The 19,454-nt window shown below is 44.6% G+C and overlaps 1 long non-coding RNA gene across 1 annotated transcript in view; it reads right to left on the reverse strand.

The window, feature by feature from the left end:
* Positions 1-19,454, reverse strand: part of LOC132465793 (uncharacterized) — a 97,660-nt gene that overhangs the window by 1,584 nt on the left and 76,622 nt on the right. The window lies entirely within an intron of this gene.

Genomic DNA, 19,454 nt, shown 5'->3' on the forward strand with positions numbered 1-19,454 from the left:
GCTCTGCTTATTGGAGAGCTGCGCTCAATGGCAAGCCACTATTTGGCTAATGCACAAACGCTGTTCTTTCTCAGGACATTATAAATTCAATTCAATTCAAAAAACATTCTTTATCCGCAAAGAGCAATTCCAAAAGCTAGCAGGCATGGTAGTGATAAGCCACAGGACATACATGACAAAGAGTGGCCTTGTGGAAGAGACCGAAATATAATGTGTATCAGTGACAATAACAGTGGCAGTGACCATGTTGAAAATGTCAGCAGTAGAAAAGTAAACAATAATACTCGTAAACAATAAGATTCCTTAATCTTAAAAGAGTCTTTAGTCTTAAGCGTCTCCAGTCTTAAGCCAGAGAGATTGAGAGTAGTGATGGTGGCCGGCACCGTGGGTGTGGATACTGGGACGGGGACAGACCAGTCAACGTGGGGATTAGTCCCAGTGTCACAACTCTGCCTCCATAACTCTGCCTGCACCCTCCTCCACACCTGTACCCAACCCCCTGATCACCCTCCCTGCATCCCCGCTACATGGACCCGTCGATGTCGTTCACAGAATCCTCGTCTCAAGTGGAGAACTACACGCTTCGTCTGATCACCAACCTGCCTCCTAGTGCCTCCTACCAGTCGCCCTGGTTCACCGACCTGCATGCTTCCTGTGTCTGCCTTTGGGTTCAGCTGATTGGTGACCACCAGGCGAAGGAGGAAGAGAGGGCGGGGGTGGCTGGAGTTCAGTCGGCCACAGCCTCGTATGTAAAGCCTTCTCCCAGGGAGTCCTAGTTGGTGAGCTAGCAGAGGGCAGCCATTGGACGTCCTTTTGATGGACCGCGGAGGGGTCATGTATGGTTGAGGTCCTGTGATGGACAGGGGTGGGGTCCATTAGGGTGTAGGGAGGGGCATAGGGCCTGTGTAGGACATGGTGGGGTCCTGGAGTCATTCAGACTCCAGGACCTCCATGGGGGGGGGGGGGGGCAAGGATTTTGGAGCAGTCGTTCCCAGTTTTCCGTAGGCATGTCTTGTTTTGGATTTTGAGAGGGTGGAACCAGCAGAAGGTTATTATGCTTTCAATGAAATTGTTGAGGAGATTTCTGTTCATGATCAAAAGAGATAAGGTTACTCAGGAAATAATGACACTGTTGGCACATTGTGAAGATTGCCTGTGATGGATTCAAATAGCAGTTGGACATCAATGACTGTGCCCAGGTATTTGTACTGGTGTTCATCTTCCATTGGTTCCCCATTCATTTTGGTCGCAGTCCTTCCCAATGCACGCTTGTTGAAATCCAGAAACAGAGGAGCACAGTATTTTCTGCAAAGCCTTTTATTGAAGAGCACCTTCTGGGTCCTATTTTAACGGTCTGAAACGCAAGTGAGAAGCGCCAAACGCAAGTAGCTTTGTCGGCGGTTCTATGGCGATGTTGCTATTTTACCAGCGGATATATGGCTCTTGCGCCCAGCGTAAATCTAAAAAGGTTTGGTCTGAAGTAGCCTAATTACCCGTAGGTGTGGTTTGGGCGTAACATGAAATAAACCAATGAGAGTGCCATCTCCCATCCCCTTCAAGAGCCATGAGCGCATTTGAATCCGACGAGTTTATATTTTGACAGCGTGTTTGCAGTCTCCGATGAGACAGATTGACTACATGAATTTCAAACTTGAAATGGCTCAGTTTATGGCCAAATAATATGGCCTAATTCACACATGGAATAGTGTTTTCTTCCACAACTTCAGAAATACTGAGTCCTCAAATAAAGAAAACTTAACACACATATGATATGCGGTAACTGTGGTTCTATTTAATGACACAATACATTAACAAACATCGTTTCTTACCAGTATTCTATGCATTATTGTTATCGACTTATGTGTCCCCCCGTTAACATGCATTGCCATGGACTGTATTATGCGTTACGTGTTTAGTTTGCGTGTGTTTAAACAGATGGACGCACACACGCGCGGCCGCATTCATTCATTCTTTTTGACACTCACTCGCAGTAAAACATGTTTTCTGACGATAAAATACTCATCAATCCTAAAAGTGATTGGCTTGTACACGATGTCTGTGTCAAGAAAATATGTGTTTGCAGATGCATTGATTTAAAACAACACAACTTATTACCGCTGTATCAGCTGTTCTTTCCAAAATAATTTACCAAGAATGTGTGGCTAGGTAATTGAGAGTAGCAAAGTGTATGCGCGAGGTGCACAAGCAACATTATGCATGCGCCCTTAAAATAGGATCTGAACAACGTGCCACTGACTTTAAACCAGGTATTTCCTGGTTTCTGAAACGTCAAAATAGCACCAGGGAATGTTTGCGCCAGAACACGCCTCCTCCTTTCGCCGAACCGCCCCTTGGGGCGCAAGATCATACCCTAATTTACCGACGCGGGGAGGTGGAGGGAAAAGAACGCTCTGCGCCAGTTGCAAACTAGCAACGACACAGTGTAGAAAGTCAATTGCATTGGATGCAAGATAGGGCCCTCTGTGCTGTCAGTTTGAGGAAATCTGTGATCCACAGAACTTCATACGTCTTTAGCCAGGATATTAGGCTGTAGGGTGTTGAAGGCAGGGGGAAGGACAGGTGTGTTTGGGCCCTCTAGAATAGAGGCTCATGGTGTTTAACACACAGAGTTTGACATCCTCCACCCATCACTTGGCGCGATACGGAGGCTGAAGAGGGAACATCTGTGCAGCGGTGGCCTTGTGAGGAGGCTCTTCACAATCCGATCGCATGCCTTCATGATGAGGGAGGGGAGGTCTGTCAGGCTGCTCCTTTTGGGTTTGGAAGGAATGTGGACGGTACAGAAAGTATTTTTTTTGCGTTTGGTAATGCTTTAACTTGTTATAGGGTGAATGTGAGTTAATAATCAAAGTATTTTTTCTGTTTATAAGAATAACCGTCCCACATGTACTGCTGATTCCATGGTCCCATCCATAAGATGTCTTTCATGGCTGAGTGATGTGGTCCTTAGCATCAGACTCAAGCCTGGGCTCTGACTCCTAAACCTGTAGTGGTTACTAATGAATCTGTTGTAACCGTGAAGGTGTTCTTAATTCATATACCAATGCGTATACTTGAATACCATGACACGTTCTACGCTGGCTCAGTGGTTGAACTGGTTTGAACTACGCTGGCACTGTGGTTGAACTGGATTGACACTGAAACACTGACACTGAAAATAATAGGGAAAATATTAACAGGAAGAATTATATACAAAATCTAAAAGCAAGAAAGTACTGAAAAATATTTTCCTTAAGTAAGTAGACAGACATGTAGGACATAAAATATTTAAATTCATGCCAAATGAAATGCTTGGATGGGCTTATTACAGGAACGCCACGGACACCATAGATCATTTTTATCTTTCTTAATGAAAAGAAGATGCCTCCGCTTGCTTTAAGTAGCTTGTTGGGTTCTTTGAGGGACATTAGTTAGGTCATGCTGTCTGCCTTCCATGGATCACGGCACAGAAGCACAAAGCAGTGTTGATACATTTCAGCAGGATGTCATCATCCTCTCCCTATCACCTTCTGAACGGCTAAAAAACGATAGTACAACTAACATAAACATCCAACATGGATCCAGAACTGATCTGTGGGAGCTCGTCTAAACACACAGGAGGAGGCAGGAGGCCGGCTGACACAGCAGTTCTCTAGAGCCATTTCATTACATTCATAACCCCTCCCCCCCACCCCCCCCGGTACCTCATTAGGGACCCTCCAGCCCCCCGCAGACCACAGAGAGAATGGGGCTCTCGATCTGAATGCCGGAATACCATGGCTACTGGTGCTGCCTGCACCACCAGCATGGACAGATGGACGGACAGACGGAGGAGGACAGGAAGAAAGACTCATTGTACAAAGCCCCCCCCACCCCCTAGCAAAATGGCCTAGCGATCCTGGGAATTTGGCAAGAGGGCTATGGCCGATGTGTTGGTTTGAGGGGGAACAATGTGGCGGCGCTGGTGTGGTGCAGAGGACATGAAGCCCCAAGGGGCTGTGTTGTTGGACAGGAGAGGAATGCTCCATGTCCCACCACCCGGAATCTGTACATGGTTAAAAATAAACCGAAGTTGGGGTGACGTGTGCTCATCAATGTGCACGCTGCTCTGACATCATGCTTGGTCACCTCGGGCCAAGCACAAGACCACGTTTGGTTTGTCCCATACAGAGTTGTACATTTAGTAACTAGTTATACATGTATTAACTAGTTATACATGTATTAACTACAGTTATAAATGTATTAACTAGCAGTGAAATACTTACTTTGCCTGCTCCTTTGACTGCTTAGACAATTACTGATGAATACTAATTATAAGTATAGGAGTGAACAGATGAAGTACTAGTTTATATAAAATAACATCGCCCACCAGGTTCAAGGGGCAATGTCAAGGCAAATATATATATTTTCCATTGGCGTTTCCTTTCCACTCAGCCAATGTTAAAGACACACTGGGCTTGAGTGTCGATTTGCGTCGCAGTGAAATGGTATAACAGCCCCAGCAAAGGGCAGGAGCCTCGCTGACACCCTGCTCCGTCCAACAAGAGAACCTCGATCCCATCGCTCACACCTTCCCAGGACATCACCCGGCTCTTTCCGATCAACTCTTTAGTATATTTTGGTCTCCTCCTAACTTTGCTCGGTTTTCATAGAAGTTATTTGAAAATAAGTTTGTTCCTTTAAATTTTGCAGAGAAGTAATTTGTGCTGCAACACACACCACCAGTTATGTAAGAAGTGGAGGATAATTGCATGCACGTCTGTGTGTTTGTGTGTGTGTGTGTGTGTGTGTGTGTGTGTGTGTGTGTGTGTGTGTGTGTGTGTGTGTGTGTGTGTGTGTGTGTGTGTGTGTGTGTGTGTGTGTGTTAGCTTAGGCGAGAGAGAGCGAGTAAGAGAGAGCAAAGAGCGAGAGAGCAAGAGAGAGAGAGAGAGAGAGCGAGCAAGAGAGAGTCTGTGGAACAGAGAGAGCGAGAGAGAGAGAGAGAGAGAGAGAGCGAGAGAGAGAGAGAGAGAGAGAGAGTGCTATACATTGCAGCTTGGCTCTGAAACGTGTGTGCTTAAAACAAGCTGTGTTCCAGGAATAGGCCTGAGGGACATGGAGAGTGGAGGCAGCAGGGGGGTGGTGGTAGTGTTGGTGGGGAACTACACACATTGAAACCCTACTAAAAAAGGTTTACAACATAGCAACACAGTGGCTCTTTCAAACAGAGAGAGCGCCACTTCTGAATCAAGCCCAAGCATGCGGACCAGTGAAGACCAGTAATGGTCATGTTCCAAACTTGAATAATTAATAACTATGAACATCCATCAATTACAGTCCTCATTCACAGCAACACCATGTTAATTTTTCATCAGCACCAGAAACCCTCACTGCAGGTTGTTCATTAGTTCAGCAACCCTGTGGTAAGAGGGCTGTAGGCCGTGACAGTGTAAAGAGCTCGTGGAGGGGAAGAGAAAATGAGTGTAGCATAATAGTTCCAAAACTCTGGGCTCAAATGAAGCATCATTGAAGGCCTTCGGCTCAAAGCTTAAGTTTCCAAACAAGCGCCACTTCCAGGAAATACTGCTCTCAAGACATTCTTGTGCACCGTGCTCCTGCAGAGGGGCTAAGCCTCCTGGCAGAACCCACCGCCAGCACAGACAGAGAGAGAGAGAGAGAGAGAGAGAGAGAGAGAGAGAGAGAGAGAGAGAGTCAGAGAGAGAGATAAAGGGAGAGAGAGAGTCAGAGAGAGAGACACACAGAGAGAGAGAGAGAGAGAGAGAGAGAGAGAGAGAGAGAGATAGAGGGAGAGAGAGAGAGAGAGAGAGAGAGAGAAAGAGAGAGTCAGAGAGAGACAGAGAGAGAGAGAGAGAGAGAGAGTCAGAGAGAGAGTCAGAGAGAGACAGAGACAGAGAGAGAGAGGGAGAGAGAGAGAGCACAGCCAGATTAACAGGAAAGCTAGAAAGACAGAGCTTCTAGAGCACAGGCAGATTCATAGCACAGACAGACAGACAGACCGATGGAGAGAGCAGAGCCAGATTCACAGGAAAGAGAGAGACAGAGAGAGAGAGAGAGAGAGAGAGAGAGAGAGAGAGAGAGAGAGAGAGAGAGAGAGAGAGAGAGAGAGAGAGAGAGAGAGAGAGAGAGAGAGAGAGGGCTTTAAGTGCACCCCAGCTCTGCTGCTCTTGAGCCACTCTGCATGCTGGTGTACATGTACGATGTAATATATTATTGAATATAGCAACCCGCTCATTAAAGGGTTTTTAATTTAAAACCTTCTTGAGCATCTGGACCTGGACTCACTGGGCAGATATAAACTGAAGTGAATTATTTCTCCGTGATGTATGTTGGAGAAAACCGTGTGTCCTCACTGAGTAGCTCTCTGCCAGGTTGTGCTGACTGATGATGGATAAATGCGAGCCACGCAGTCTAGTGGTCAGAAGCACACATTTGAGAACAGATGAAGCTTAAATGTTACAGTTCTCAAATAACAGGGGAAAATAGATCTACTTTGTAGGCATCGCCGTGCACTCCTACCCCTTGTCTAGTGTTTACAGTTTACTGTGACACTATTTAGACTAGATGGAAAACACACGTCACCTCTGGCATATTAGTTGATGATTGATTGTCCTACTTAGCTTAAAATCCTTTGAGATTAAACTTTCATCTGCTTTACAGGCTGTAAATTACAATAACATAAAATGGATGCAGCTTAACATTTTAGATTAGTAATTAAGATGACGTCATGAAATAACTTAAAGGATTCACAAATCTTTACATTATTGAGCCATACATTGAAATAATATCGAATCATAGCAACGTTCTACTTTTCTCCCTTAAGCTAATCGTAGCTGTGCATGACATCTGACATCGTAACACCACCGCCTCATCCCAACCCCTGCAGGTTATTTGTGAGTGTCTGGAAAACCACCTGTGGACAGAACGGTACTGTAACCACACACGTGTTTAAACCCCTTCCCCAACGTGTCCCACCGGAGCCGGTATGGGATTGCTGCGGGCCAGGACCGCTCCGGACGGGACCAGGAGGAGGAGATGAAGTGTCGGCCGCAGCAGAGAAGGCTGTCTCACAACAACTCCATTAATCAAGACTCAGCCACACAATACTGCTTTCTTTGGAGAACATCCATGGAGTACATGTGAAGGGGTTTGAATTTCAAATGCTTGGAAGGATGCATTATAATGGGGATTTGGCCTAAAATACAGCAGACCCAGTAAAGTCCAAAACCCTGGCCTCTCGTGGTGATGTGAATGTGTGATGGTCTGAGGGGGAGCAGGCAGACATGCGGGAGGTGTCGGGCTGTTCTCTACCTGTGTTTTCAGGCCAGGGTAACGCGGGTAAACAGCTAGAGATTCAATAGTGAAAGGAAAGCGTGGCTATTGACCAGAGCTCCGTAATATTAGGAGGTCAGCGACACAGAGTACATCGGGGGCACGGGGGGATCACAGGGTTCAGCCAGGGGCCCGGAGGATTACAGCCCCTGGCATCAGCCCTGAGTCCTGTCAACAGTGAGGGGGGTTTGTGTGTGTGTGTGTGTGTGTGTGTGTGTGCGTGTGTGTTGTATTATACATCCACTCATTCACAAATGTCCCCTCAATTCTGGTCCAATGACCAATGGTGAAATGTGGTTGTTGAATTGTGCTATCGATGCATAGCCTGTATAAGCTGTAGGCTAGCTTTTAGCATTATTCATTGACTGTTTCTATTTAATATATTATTATTCATTTGAGATTGAGATCTTGACACGGTAAGTGTTTGGTAGTAGAAAATAAAGACGATACATTAAAGATTGATCGCAATAAAAACATTTGACAGACAATTTTGTCATGGTTTTGTAATTCTTTGGGCAAAACCTCTTTAGAGCACAAACCTAAAGAAACACACACCTCTGTGGGGGTCAAAGGAAGGGGGGTCATTGAAGAGCAAAGCAGAAACACATGTCATGTTTGAACATTTCCCTGTTAAATGTACTCTGTTTCACACACATACGCACACACACACACTCAACGTTTCTGTGTATGTGTGTGTCTAAACACCTTTAAACACAGACATACAGACATGCAGGCACACTTTTCCAGACAGCGTACTTCAGGGCTTTCTGGCTGCAGCGAGGGAGTACCTTTATGGAACCATTGACTTCCTGTGTCTCTGAAGCTGCTGTCTTCTGGTTGTCACGTTGTGGACATGCTTATCTTCACTGCACAAAATCACAAAAGTTAAGGGTGACAACCTGCTGCTCGTGGCAGACCAAAATCTAACCCGAGAGCACTTAGATTAATGACTGGCCGGCCTCCAAAAGACACAGACTAATATATAGCAGACTTGATACAGTATTGTGCAGCAGACTTGATAAGATAAAGGTGACTTGATTTGACAAGATATAGCTAACTTGATACGGTATAGTATAGCAGACTTGATAAGGCTGAAGATAAGGCTGACTTAATACGTTAAGAGATATGTTATATGATAAGATATAGGTGACTTGTTAATATATATGGGACTTTAAAAGAAAGAAATGACTTGAAAAGATACGTTATAAACACTGCAGGTTTGCGACAACCGTCTACAGAAACCTTTATTTTTCTATACTCTTCTGTACTCCAGAGACCACAGGACAGTGGCGGCTGGTGGTTTTTAAAGTGAGGAAGGAAGGACTGCGTGATTGGTTGCCATTGGCCTGCTTGCACTGTTAGTGGCGTATGGTGGCATAGGTATGTGAGACTCAAGTTGTTTCAGGTTGTGTCGGGGAACTCCAAAATAGCAGGGAGGGATAATTATGTGAACTGATGCAAATCCACCAGTGGCAGCATTGTACCTTCAAAGCTGGTGGGCGGCATGTCTTGGACTACAAGGACAGAAAGAAAGGATGCAAAGCCAAATAGTCACATCAGGCCTACTCTTGATTTGTAAAACTAAATAAAAAAATCTGGGCCTAGAATTGGGCCTATTTTTGCCCTCAATGACTGAAGCTATTGGTTGTAATTTGGCTATGTTTATTTTCAGCTACATTTTTTTTAAGAAAAATGAAGCCACAAGACAATAGGTGATGCCATTTAAAATGCATCATGCTCTGAATCATTCACTAAGATCCTTTCTACAATATCCAACAGAATGGTCAGAGTAACAAACAATTAAAAGAACAACAAGAACATTATTTCACAACTATTTGCATGGGCTGTAAGCCTAACATTGTTTGAGGCAAATGTGGATGTTAATGGATGTTTCAGAATGTTGGTCATGGTGTTAAGCCAATTAAGATTGAGGGACTTAATTTATAGATCAGGTCAATCCTCCTCGCGGGCTCCGCAGCTTGGCCGCGGGCAGCCCGGCTCCGCAGCCCGGCTGCGGGCTATGGAAACGCCAATGTAACCGAACACACTTTACCGCAACGAACAGTAGCGCACCGCTCGGTGGAAACGAGGCACGACTGAGTGGGTTTAGACTTGAGCCTAGACTTGAGGGGATAACCCCTCCCTCCAGGCTGCTCCACAGCCAGGGCTCCTGCTTGTTAATTCATTGCGCAGCCATAGGCTATGAACAGACGTAGGCGGGATCCAGAAACAGAGCCCTTAGCTAGTCACATCCACTCAGAGGAGGACTTTCCTCCTCTCTCCCATTGCACCCCATGTTATTCACCGGCCACCAACATTTTCGGGAAAATGAATGGGAGGCTGAGGGAGGAACGTCCTCCCTCAAGTAATTTTCAATAGGCGATGGGGGGGGGGCTAATATCACTTTACCGATGGAAACGAACATTACATATACAAAGGCATTAATGTAGTCATATTTAAGGGCATTAATAGTCTGGACAATCTAAATTTTTTATTCTCAACAATGTTAAGGAGGATCTTCCTCCCTCTCCTCACTGGAGAAACCTCCACTGCCACAGGATGGTTTCAACCTCCCAGAGGATTTCACCCTGCCCACCAGCGTAGCGGCCAGAGGACACATCGACGTTTGACTCTCCACTTTCATTTCATGACGTATAGACCTACGCTATATGTTTAATAGAAAGAGACATTATAATGCTGTTTAAAGCAGCCAGGCTTTGCTGCATCGTTCGGGAACACACTCGGACACACACACACGTTTAATGGTGTACAGATGTGTTTGGGCCCCTTGGCATTGCAAAAATGACACACTGATGAGTGTGTGTGTGGGCACCTGACGTATAGCTCAGAAAGAAATAATGCAGACACAAAATGGAAGTGAATTCATCATGTTCTTTGACTGTTTTAACATTCCACAGACAATTTAGAGGGGGTGGAGATCTGATGTCAGGTAATAACAGAAGACTATTTAGGAAGGAGAACTTCATCAGAGACTCAACTGAGAAGCCCTGAAGGCTGGGTATGTTTGAAGTGTGTGATGGAAAATCTACATGTTGTTACGTTTTTCTTTATGAACTTAGGTTTTGTTTACTATTCCATGTATGTTCTTGCCATCCTGCTCTCCTTCAGGGTTGTCTAAAATGTAAACCTTTTTGGTTGATGATGTCATTTGTTCTCACTATCTGTTCCCGTGTCATCTTCTGTTGGTTTTGGCCTGTTCCTTGACCCCCCTGGGGAGCGTCGGGAAACAAAGGGTTACTTGGCACAGCCGCGACCCCATATTTATGTCATCCTGAGGAACTTCAATCAATAGATTACCATCTGGTTAACAAAGGCTTTTGGTTTATTTGGGGGCAGCTGCCCTCAAGAACTCAATCTAAGTGCATAAGAACTCCTGACTTTAGCCACTCAGTGGACTTCGCCTTGCGAACCTTTAGAGAATAAAGTGAGACGCAGGGTGAATTCCCATCTGAAGCCTCTGATTATTGTATTGTATGCCTGTTTTGTTGTTCATGCATGTTGTGATGTATCTTTGTTCGTACTTTTATTCCAAATATATATGAGACGCAATTGCCTGCAAGTATTGTGTGCTTTTTGCATCTAAATATCTCATCTGTCTTAGACGCAAAATCTGATAGAGAATTTGCTCCTACAAGTGTTTTAACTGGTGGATCTGGTGTGAGGTGCTGAATGTCTGGGGAACACTTAGAAGAAGAGAAAGAAGTGGGGATGACAGATTTGTTATTTTTTATAATCTTTTGCCGTCTTTAAAAACTAGAGCTTTGGATACCTGAAGACAGTCAGCAGTTGGCACAGACCGACCAACTCACGCTCCATTACTACAAACAAACCTGTTGCTTCATATCTCTGTTATTAGGAGATCTCCTCTGAATATGTTGGAGACGGTCGATGTTTCCCTCTCTGTTCAGAAATGTGGCAAATAATGCATCTTTTAAATGAATAAATATCCCGTTGTGTGCCACCAATCATCTTCCCAGTGGACTCTAGACACCTGAGCAACAGGAAGCCCTGGTCCTCAGGGAGAACTTCCTCCAGAACCAGAACTCAAACACCAGGAGGTCCAAGAGGAGATCCCATTGCCCACTCCCAGAGGAAGAAGGTCTGGACGGATCTGTCAGCAGCCAGCACCAAGCATAGCAAAAATAAGGGTTTGAGAAAACCCATAACATTTGCTTAGCAGCCTCAGTTTGATACATTCTTTGTTTTGTTTTGTGCTTTTGTTTCGTACAAACAGTTCATCTCCTTGTACACGTGTTTCAATCACACACACACACACACACACACACACACACACACACACACACACACACACACACACACACAGAGACACAGCTCCCTACAGTGAAGGGTGATGGACTGGGTTAACAGGTGCCCTATTTTCCCCCGATTCCCACTGTCAATAGACGGATCAGAATCACTCTGCTCCGACGGTAACCTTGGTGTTCCTCCTAACAGGCATGACTGCATGACCGCACCGTGATCTAACTAACTTTGTCATGGTTACTTACAAACCTACCTGGGAGCCACCAAACCAGCCCCATAGACTCCAGAAACAGATGAAACATGCACACATCATGTAACAGAAAGAGACCCAGTATACGTTGGTTTCTTCTGCTTCAAATGGACTGATAAACCATATGCACGACTCTGTGGATGGCCAGACTGACATATAGTAAACTTCATTTACAGTTCAGCCAAATACTGTACACCATTCTTTAACCCTTATGTCTATTCCTGCGGTTCTTATACATTGTTGTTTGTAGTTTTATATAGTTGAACCATTTCTATTTGTGCTGCATTTTGTGGTTATGTTGCTTGTTATGCTTATTCTATTCTTTCTGGCTTGAGCTGCGCAACTGTAAAAAAATATTTCCTCCTAGATCCATAAAGTAAGTTCAGAAAGATAACATGCAGGCAACTCATGACAAGCTGATTATATCCACGTTTATCTCATGTGGTTTGAACAAGGCCGCTCACATAAGCATTACCCCCCAGGGTTCACACATAGGCACACACAAAGACCTACTCTACTTACTAGGGTACATCATGGTGCTGTACCCCAGTCCAGAATCCTGATCATGTAGTGTGTGTGTGTATATGTGTTCCAGTGAGGGACATTTTGTGTGTGATATATTTCTATTTTTTTATGTCCTTACTTGTTGAGTAATGTTTGATGTTTTTATATGTGTTGTATCAACTTGTACCTAGGGACTGCAGATGTAAATTAGCCTAGGCTCTGGTGCGATGCCTGAAATTGTTACATTTAAGTTTTGTTTTTTTAAATAAAATTGAAATATAATTGAATTGAGAAGACCAGCTCCAGAGAAAAGCCTTCACTTTATCACCCACCATGTGTACACCCAGGTCCTGTGTTGCGTGGTGCCTAGCTGAAGAGTCCCACAGAAGGTGAGATGCAAATTAAAGTAAAGACTTTGAACCACGGTTCAAAGACTGTCAATGTGAAATAGCCTCCATGTGTTTACCCACGGACGTTCTGAGTGCCGGAATGTGTGGCCTCTTTCTGGGATCTCTGGCCGGGAGCTCTGGTCCCAGTTAGCTCAGCTGGGGAGGAGGAGGGCCGTGGTGGATAAGCAGCCCCCTTGAATCAGCGTTACATGGGTTGTGCTCAGTGAGGAGCCAGACAACGCCTGGAGAGAAAATACAGTTCAGCACAAGAAATTAGCCATCAGGGCTGTACCATAAGGAGTAGATCAGTGGGAATACTCATAATGAATACAAACACAAGGATTTACAATTGTATTTTGGGATTTAGTTATAAATTACTAATATATATATATGACCGAGGAAGTGAATGTTAACATTGATGGCTGTGCCATTACTGAAAGTCCAACCATTAAAAATCTTGGGGTTATTTTTGAACCTCAACTAACAATCGATTCACACATCAAAGCTACCACCAAGATTGCATTTTACCATTTGAGCAACATAGAAAAAATTAGATCATTCTTGTTATTGCGTGATGCCGAGACACTTATTCACTCATTTGTCTCAGACTTGATTACTGCAATGCCTTTTTTTCTGTCTTCCGAAATGCTTTATCAGAGGCCTTCAGCTTTTGCAGAATGCTGCAGACAGGATTCTGACAAAAAGTAAAATAAATTATCATATAACGCCTGTACTGATATCCTTACATTGGGTTCCAATAGTGGCCAGGGCTGACTTTAAAGGCACCCAGTGCAACTTTATGTAAACATTCAATGAAAAATAAACATTCAATTTCTAGTCTTTTTTACACGTAGTAAGTTTCAATAACTCCATACCATTACATATCGACATTCAAGGAGCAAAGATGAGACGTCGTTGTGTGGTGAGAACTGATAGAAAATCGTAAACAACAACAATCGCCGGTGGGGAGAAGCCATTTTTCCATTGACTGGAAGCCTGCTTTATTTATTGTAGGTTACAAAAAATAAAGAAAATGGCGGCATTGTTGTTGTTATCGATTTTCTATCAGTTCTCACCACACAACGACGTCTCATCTTTGCTGCTTGAATGTCGGTATGTAATGGTATGGAGTTATTGAAACTTACTACGTGTAAAAAAGACTAGAAATGGAATGTTTATTTTTAAGCCTCGAAAGTTGCACTGGGTGCCTTTAAGGGTGCACTCACACAAGGCCATCTGGCCGTGGCCGTTTTCACACCTAACCGTGCTCAAATCTGCCAGTGTGAGTGTGGCCAGTCTGGCCAGGCCAGGCCAACTTGGCCACTTGGGAGAGGTGTGCTGCTACGGTACGGGCCGCCACGGTACAGATGCTAATGAGCCGACACGCGCACTTGCACGGCTACGCAACCTGAGCTGGATGACGTATAGTCCATGCGACGACCATGGACATAATAAAGGCGACGGGCCTTCTTTCCCATTAAACGGTAAACATGGCGTCAAGCGGTTCAACTGTTGGTTCACGTTGGTCCCATTGAGAAGTCGAGTGTCTGTTAGCCATTTGGGCAGACGATAAGCAACAGACTCAGCAAAGTGCGAACTGTGTTCTCTGTGTTGTTGTCCATTGTTGTTAAAACTCTGACTGGCGGCAGACTTTATTATGGTCCATGCAGCGGACGTTTGGTGATGACGTGTTACGACGTGATGACGTATGTACAAGAGCCTACCGTGGCCAGGCCACAGTTGCAATCGGCCAAGGCCAGATGGCCTAGTGTGAGTGCAGGCCAGAGAACAATGGGGCCAGTTGAGCACAGTTAGGTGTGAAAACGGCCAACGGCCACGGCCAGGGGGCCTAGTGTGAGTGCACCCTAAAGGCCTGATTCCACCGGACGCGTTACGGCAACGTTGCGGCTGCGGCACGTCTTGGCCGCGGTCACCGCAGCAGATAGATTCCACTCTAATCAATGAGACCATTTCCACCGGGCGCGGCTGCGGAACGTCTCAGCAACGTCCCAGGAGCGGCTCGCCGTGCCGCAGCGCTATCATTCCGTAGCATTTCTATTTTTGCCGCAAGCCGTTGCAGAACCGCGTCAATTTCAACAGAGCAGATCGAGCAGGGCAAGAAGTGAAAAAGTAAAAGCCATAGAGCATCCGGTCAATTTTCAAAATAAAACAATACTCAGCTCATGTAGCCTATCACAACGTCATTTATGTACCAAATCATCCTTTTTATAAGGGCAATGGCCGGAAGGACAAAGCGTGGCATTTAATTGCAGTCGTTTTGGGAGTGGAAGTTAAGTACATTAGGTTTAGGATTATCGCGTGATCTCGTGTGAATACGGCTGGCTCGCAACGCACGTTGCGCTGCCGTAGCGCGCCCGGTGGAAATGCAAGCAGGGCAGAGTCGCAGCCGTTCCGTGCCGCAGCCGTAACGTTGCCGTAACGCGTCCGGTGGAATCCCCGGGTAAGACCCTCATCTTAACTTATAAGTCACTTAATGGATTGGTACCTTTGTACCTGTCTGAGCCTCTCCACTTATATTCACCTGCACGCCCCCTTCGCTCTCCTGACACTGGTCTTTTGGTCATCCCATCCACCAAAAAATCAGTTGGTAAGAGAGCATTTGCCTCCTGTGCCCCATATTTATGGATTATACCACGGTCTGGGGGAATGCTCGATTCTGATTGGCTGCAGGGTGTGCATTATCTCCTGATATACGGACACCTGCTAAGTAGTTCCAGTCAAATTGTCTGTTCACCGTGCTCAATTAATGCGCTAGCTGGCGTATCGTATCAGCCTGTCTCAAAAACTTAGTAACCATAGCAACGGGAACGCAGTCAAAGCCGACGGACTAGAATACCTCCCGTATCCAAGTCGTAGCTAAGGTCTGTCCTAATTACTGGAGTAGTGAACAACGATCTGTTGCATAAGAATCTTTCGGGAGGGTAATGGTTGCTCCAGGAATTAGTCAAACCCTCAGGCGTTACCAGGGAAACAAAGTTATGGCTTGTGAAAAACTTTATATTTGGATTGTAAATCCAAATATAAAGTGGACGACGCCTCCGCGTCGTCCATTATGTAATTGGAGAATGCCCAACGAGGTATCCATTATGATAATGTACACCTCGAAGGGCATTATCCTGCTTATACCACGGTCACTTGCCAAAGAAAATAAATTAATACCATTCATTTATATTTTCATGCGTTTTACAATCCAAATATAAAGTTTTTCATAAGCCATAACTTTGTATTCACAAAATGAATAACTCTTCTCAGGTTGGTGTAGTGTTGAGAAATTGAGCTATAGTTTCAGAGAATGTGTTTAAACGATTCAGAAAAACTGTATTGGATGTTTCAGAATGTTGGTCATGGTGTTAAGCCAATTAAGATTGAGGGACTTCATTTATAGATCAAGTCAATCCTTCTGGGCAATCTACATTTTTTATTCTCAACAATGTTAAAGGAGACATATTATGGCGTTTTCACAATGAGTAAACATAGTATTTAAGTTCCAGAAAACATGTTTTGGAAGATGTTTGCTGGATATAGCTTTTAGGAAAAAGAATCTTGCCTGCTGCTATCCCCCTCTGTTTCACTCCCTTCAGAATGCTCTGTTTCTGGTGTCTGTAGATTTAATGCAAATGAGCTGCTGCCCATTGACCAATGAGCTGTCAGACTGAACCACAGCATGGAGGAGAAGGGATTGTTGCCGTTTGCGGACTCCTGGAGCTCTATATCTATATAATATAATGTAATATTATAATAATATTATTATTTATGGGTATTTAATAATATTATATCTAATATCATGGCCAAATGCTATGTGCGCCTCGTATGATATTATGAATCATAAAGACTACGTCTGACGTCTCTGGCACTTCCACAACAAGTAGAGACTCTAGTGGGGGATATCTCGGACATGGTTGAGAAGAATTGGGGGAAAGGAACTTTGGCCTTGACTCTGAAGTCCATGAACCGTGACATGGAGGAGAAAGGGATTGCACTCCGGGAGCTGAGCTGCCGGACTGCCGCCGAGCTTCCCGCGCCGGAGCTGCCGGACTGTGGCCGAAGCTTCGGCGGCACCGCTGGATCTGCCGGCAGGGCGGCAGTCCGGCAGCTCCGGCGGTGTACTCCGGGAGCTGAACTGCCGCCGAAGCTTTCCGGATGCTCCAGTGGGGAGTTTTCATAACAACAACCTTTAAGGAGGATCTTCCTCCCTCTCCTCACTGGAGAAGCTTCCACAGATATACGTTTATATATTTATATTAGGGGAGTAACGGTACACGTATTTGTACCGAACCGTCACGGTACAGGCACTTCAGTGCGGTTACAGAGGTGTACCGCGGTTCGTAAATGTGGCATACATAGCGTTAATATGGCGAATGTAAAGGCTTGTTTTGAGATGCAGAATTTAAAACTTGAAGTCGGAGTTCCACCTGGAACGTTTAGCCAAAGTATACTACTCCGACTCCGTAATCCGCTCAGCAGCTCTCCGTCGGGATGTCGGATACACAATGCAATTCGCCGCCCGATCTATCTTATATGTTGACTACAAACCATGTAAACAGTGTTGTAAATAAACTGCCAAAGCTTTTCAAATCTTATTTGTTTTTTTTATTGGTCCTTAAGGTGCAAAGTAAACAATGTACAAAGTAATTATGGTGCGAAGTCAAACCGGAGAAGTGATGCAGGAACTGATTTTATTAGAGGACCAATCACAGCCCTTGCCGTCTCCGTTGTGTCGACCAACAGGTCCATGGCGTCGACGGATAGTTAAAAAATATTGGACGCGCAAGTAAGCTACGGAGAGGGTCTCCGAAAGGCTCTCCGGCTATGGAGAGGGCTCTCCGTGTCTACGTACAGCACTTTAACATGCACACGCATTTCAAAAGGCACCATCCAGGTGCTACTATCATCGTTACTATCAGAACGAGCTGTGCAAACCCAGCTCACAACACTATTTCTTTTTTTTTTAATTGTATCTTTATGGAGGCCACCAAGATTCAAACATCGTAAGATACTTTTCCTTTTACATAGTTTCTCTTATGATTTACAGGTGCCTGATATATAGGAAAAACAAAATACAATAAAAAGGAAAGAAAACCAAATACAAAAATATAACTACAAGGATTTTTCATCTGTGTCACTCCCTCATATCAATAACAGTTTTCTTTCCAGACAAGTGTGACCTTGGGTACACTGCAGCTCTTCTGCTTCTTATATGAATTCACAGAGACAGGTTGGGTGGAGCACTGGACTGGTTTATTAGCTGCAACATGGGACAACACACAACCAGTGTTCACATATATATATATTCAGCCGTAGTCCGTTCGAACACAACGTAAGCTTGGTTGCTTCTGAACTTTCAAACACAAACTTCCAATGATCGTATAGTGGTATTTACAACAAAAAACATTAAGTGATCGTATAGTGGTATTTACAAACAAAACATTAAGTGAACATACCTGCAACATGGGACAACACACAACCAGTGTTCACATATATATATATTCAGCCGTAGTCCGTTCGAACTATAAAAGAGGAGGCCCGCATTAGCGCGCACATGTCACATACACCTCGTGCTCAAGAACTCCTCAAACATCACACATTAGATTTTACATGTTATGCTATATTTTAAACATCGTACTTTACATGGTTTGCATTTATAAGTGAACTTATGTACAAGCGGACAGAACGGCGACTTACCACAACGTAAGCTTGGTTGCTTCTGAACTTTCAAACACAAACTTCCGCCGTGGACTTTCAGAATAAAATATAAAATATTGGTTGGAGTCCCAAGTTTAACAGAATTTAACAAATAAAAGAAAGTAATTATTTACACTGTTACATACACCCCCTTTAAATTCAGTTAAACAACAGACAAATCCAGAGCAGTATAACGAGAAAAGAAATAGAAAGAAAGAAAAAAAAATAGGGTTACTCAATGTGAAGCCAAACCACCGACGCGAACTACAGTCGATACAAAATCCCCCCATAGGGAGTGCAAAAGGATTAGGAGGTACCAAGCCCAATACTTTCCACAGACCAGTAGAAGATGCCATATACACCTTCTGAACATCTCGATCAAGGCAACACACATTGCATACCCAAGGAACAAACAAAATAGTATTTGGATGCAGCCCCTATAAAACTGGAAAGAAGAAAAAAAAAAAAAACTACCAAAACTCCTGGTCATCTAGAACTTAAACAGTCCATGGAAGAATGCATACACAGGACTTGAACCAGGAGATATATGCTCAACCTTCTGTGTTGACATCTCATGAATCAGCCTCTTAGGAGGTCTGACATGTCTCCCATATTTACTAGTGACCGGACCACCCTGACCTGCATGAACACTGCAAGGTTGCAAACAAATAGCAGTGTTTTCCTCAACTTCTTCTCTGAAAGCCAAGTGAGATACATCTGGCACAGATAAGTGAGCAACACTAGCGGAAACTGGGTCAGAAGAATGAGCGACACTGACAGGGGCTGGGTCAGATGAATGAGCAACACTGACAGGGGCTGGGTCAGATGAATGAGCGACACTGACGGGGACTGGGTCAGGTGAGTGGATTAACCAGTCCATAGTCTGGTTGTAGCCATCTACATTGTTCATCTCCACAGAGTCTCGACCACTTCCACATGCCACATCCAGATTATCTGAGTCGACAAGGGAAGCAGGAGTTTCATCCACAGTAAGA

This window comes from Gadus macrocephalus, chromosome 1 (assembly GCF_031168955.1).
Source record: "Gadus macrocephalus chromosome 1, ASM3116895v1".
Taxonomy (NCBI): domain Eukaryota; kingdom Metazoa; phylum Chordata; class Actinopteri; order Gadiformes; family Gadidae; genus Gadus; species Gadus macrocephalus.